The 4,356-nt window shown below is 38.8% G+C and overlaps 1 non-coding gene across 1 annotated transcript; it reads left to right on the top strand.

Moving 5' to 3' along the window:
- The first annotated feature begins 1,068 nt into the window (after positions 1–1,068).
- Trnak-uuu lies at positions 1,069–1,143 on the top strand. Its single transcript has one exon. It is a non-coding gene; the product is annotated as a tRNA-Lys (tRNA).
- The last annotated feature ends 3,213 nt before the right edge of the window (positions 1,144–4,356 follow it).

The raw sequence follows: 4,356 nt of genomic DNA, 5'->3' as shown, positions 1-4,356 counted from the left end.
GAGTATTTCTCGATAGTGCGGTACTATTAGAGCGCTCCTAGAGATACAAAATAAATATTATAATATTTACATCATAATTATTATATCATGAAGTACACAGCCTAAATCGGCGTTTAGGGATCAGGAACTGTCACGAGCAGCTGTTTTTATCGGCGTGTGTCAGTGATAGACAGTCGCGCAGAGTTTCTCGTTTCTCTTGACGGCTAACTAGAACTTGCGAGGAGCTCTGTAAACACGTTAGCTCCCTTGTGTTTACTCCTGAGTAGTTCTCGAGAAGTTGCTGCTGATAGTTGCGCTCCGGGTCGTGCAAATTGAACTCCTCTTACTCGGCTATTTCTGGAGCATATTTGTTTCCTCGTAACTAGTTCTCCTGCGTCTTTAATTAGTCTATAATATCGGACAGTGAGAACGTAGCTATCTAATGATTAGAGTCAATTTTTCTTTAACATTATAGCACATCTGAGATCTCAAATTATCCATAGTTCATAATGACAAGGAATGCCTTGTTTACCTTTCCACCGAGAATCTTGAAGTCTGTAACCCAAATGTTTTAATTATTACTTACTTCCATATTCTGTAAATCAGGTGTTTAATTATCCAATCAAGTTCCTTGCCTTGTATGTTACAATTGACATACAGATTTAGGACGCAAATCAGTGAACCAGGAACGTAGTTTTCCAACTGTAAATATTGTATATTTTTATTTCTTTCTTTCTGAAATATGCCAAACTACAGTGTTTGTAATAATGCATGTATTAATTTCGTGCACAGGAATACGATTCCGAGGTCGATATTAGTTTGAATGAAATCGTTTTGGGCGTTAGAACTAGATGTGATTTATAAAAGAAAAAGTAACTGATCTGATCTCTTCAACACAAGCATCTTGTGTAGAGACGGTATCTGTTCTTTCGGACATGTCCGGAAGAACAGATAGCATCGGTGACCATGCAGCTCTCTTAGAATGAAATGATGATGAAATGAAGACCCTAAGCTGGACATTAATTTTAGAATGTGGGCCTCATGGGGAGCGTGCAAGGGATAAATCCCTGCAGTCCCACTATCCTCTCTGCCCTCGGTGGCTCAGATGGATAGAGCGTCTGCCATTTAAGCAGGAGATCCCGGGTTCGAGTCCCGGTCGGGGCTCACATTTTCACCTGTCCCCGATGAAATATATCAACGCCTGTCGACAGCTTAGGGTCTTGATTTCGTTATTATTACATGCATCTTGTCTTTGGAAATTCCAGCGACAGCACAGAACAATGACCGCAGTTACCACATGCTGCGAGCTAACATCCCAAAGATGTTCCAGCTCAAATGCGGTACCTCTTCGTTGAAATGTCTTGGATAAAAGTCGTCTAGGGGTTGAACCACTCGCGTCGCATTACACGCCCTAAATTAGACACTTGTGACCCTTTGGTTAAATTGTCTGGCTGATAGAAAGTTTGTGAAATTGTATGAAACGAAGTTAATATAACATATGATAACAGTAATAGGAATATCGGGAACTAAATTGACGACCCATAAATGATGTAGGCCACACATTTTCCATTTGGTTAGAATAATGTTTATTCAGAAAGCAAACTAATAGCGAAAGTGGTCGTATATAGAGTTACTGTTACACTCGAGCGCATATCCTTTTGACACAGTTCGATCATTCACAATCTCATCGCGAAATACAACGCATCTACGGGAAAAGTTAGAGTTCACACCATGCGTGCGGCTGCTCACCGCTCAGAGCCTAAGTCCCGCGATATCATACAACGTGAAATTCACTTCCTAGTTACCTAATAACTGACCGACCGCTTTCGCGTCTCCACCAGTAGAGTACTCTTTGGTGTCCAGACCAGTACTGCACTGTCCCAGGCCGCGTTTCCCACGCGCCAAACATCCTCGTTCAACTGACTAGGGAAGTTCTCTTTCCTGAAGACGTCCATCTAATTCTACATTATTTTACATTTTAACATATTTAAATAATAAAAGCTTGACCACTTTCACGTTCTAAGTAAAGTGACAATAATATCCATTTCATAATAAACGTTAGATTATTTTACATAAAACCAGTACAATTTCCTTCTTAACTTTGAATGTCACGGCCAGAAGCCTTGCACCAATGTGCTTTCTGATAAATAAATAAAGGACAAAGGTAACTATAATACGCTAAACTGTACAACAAATACTATTACCCAATGATTCAATAAGGTGTCATGCTGACATCGTTCAATGTGTTTTGTGTGGAGTAAATGATGATCTGATCTTAGCTGAAATTACTGATAATTTAAATTCATTATATCTTTTTAACAAATAAAGTTACAGAGTTGATATTTGCAACATTTGTCGTTATAATGATGCGCTTCTATATGAAATGTCGAGCGTTAAGGTCGACCAAAGCGTTCAGATTTTAGCATTCAGGTTTTTGTTACAAAACTTGTTAATTTCATTTTAACACTGTATCCTAAACTATTACAGATATGATCAATATTCAAGGTTTTATTGGGATCACCATGAAAATTTATGAAGGATGGTAGATTAAAATTACTGTGGTTTCATTCCCTGAATTACTACAGAGTTAAATAGTTTTCAGTAATGTTTCCTATTATGGCCGATCTTGGGTCCGTCATATTTTACACTGCTATGCCTCCTTGGTCACAAACAGTTTCTATGGGGTTTCCCTATGACGTAGGTAGGTTCTCGTCTGCCTCACTTGCACACTACAGCGCTTAGGCCTTATTCAACACAATTGACGTCTGTGAATTTCCCCATCTCGTGGCGAATCTGCGCTCTTTGTGGCACACGGTCCTGTATGACAGGGTTCGTTTCATATTTCCTGAGGGCTGACTCTTTCGGCCATATATTTCAATAAGAGTGCAACGCTCGTTAACTCACACACCTCCACTTCATAACGTGTTAGCGTGCCATGTGTGTTATGAAGTAGCACCCAAATTTACAAGACACAAATTCGTAATACAATAACATAAATATCCTAAGCGCCAGATCAATAGTGTAATTATTTATAGTGGTGTTGATGCAGAACGCTTTAAACTTATATCTAACATAAATTATGAATTGCGGCATATTAATTGAATGCCAAATAAAACTATACATTTCTCAGAATCGACTGTCTATTGAAATGTCGCAGAAATACCAGCGCCACTGTGCTCACTTCCACAGAATATTTTTGTAACAACGAAGTCTCCAGCGGCGCTCCAGCGATTCGGAGCCGAGTTCCCTGCCTAAATTCTGTACGGCTCTGCATTCCATCACCATCGTTTTGCGAGAAGAAATCTGCTGAAATTCGAATCGGGTGTAGATACCAGAAAGCAAACTCTTTCCGAAACCACCCAGGATCTGCACTGAACTCTTCCCCCAGTGGAGTCGATACAAACAGATCTAAACTACACAGCAAACAATTGATTTACAGCGTTTGCAAGATGCTCGTACATTGTTCAATGATTCTGACACGTTATTCAAGTCCCACTAGAGACATGCATCTCGTGACAGGTACCCAATCGATTTCATCGGCAAATAAAGTTTTCTTTTAATTTAAATAACTCCCTTAGACTCAAAACTAATAACAAATATGAACAAATCTCTCCTTCGTTTGAATCCGTGCAGTGAAGCTGCGTAGACAAGTCGATACTCCATACAACAATAAATTATTTCCCCAAAATATTCCCAGATAAGTAGATAACATACATCTGTCTTCCTAGGTAAGCATTATTAATTTTTATTTTCCAGATTTCTCCGACCTCCATGCACCCTAATTGGCGTGCCCATAACTTATAATTCGGAAATTACAACAAACACAATACCATCCAAAAACTTAAGCCCAACACATACGTATACATAAATAAATTCCTTATATAGACCCAAACACTTAATTTATATTCATACTGTGCACTGATTTTTGACTTGATACCGTTAATCAAATAATTGAGTTCTCTGACCTCCTCCCACCCAAATATGCGCCTAAACAATCTCTTTATAACTGCATAGACCTTGTGCCAAAAAATTCTTATGCGACGAAGTAACAAACAAGCTACAGTAGATTCTGAAATAAGACATTGCTAGTTACCTCTCCAAATAACCTTATAATCTAAACGCAGATACACTTATTTCTTAACCTACTTTCTCCTTCTCAATGTATAGTCTCAATTCTGTCACGTATCTTAATCCTAGAAGTTTCCCTGAAACAGGGTATTTGAGTCGGTAGGCGTTAGGGTACCGACCGAGTACTAACTCAATAATTCAATAAAACTTGTTGACGATGTTCACAGAAAATTTATTAGTCGCGATCCCACTTATATCCGCCATCTATTGTCTTTCCCAGTGACTGTTAGACAAGATAATTAATTAGAG

This window comes from Schistocerca americana, chromosome 3, assembly GCF_021461395.2.
Source record: "Schistocerca americana isolate TAMUIC-IGC-003095 chromosome 3, iqSchAmer2.1, whole genome shotgun sequence".
NCBI classification, from domain to species: Eukaryota; Metazoa; Arthropoda; class Insecta; order Orthoptera; family Acrididae; genus Schistocerca; species Schistocerca americana.
This window is presented reverse-complemented; position numbering and strand designations above follow the sequence as displayed.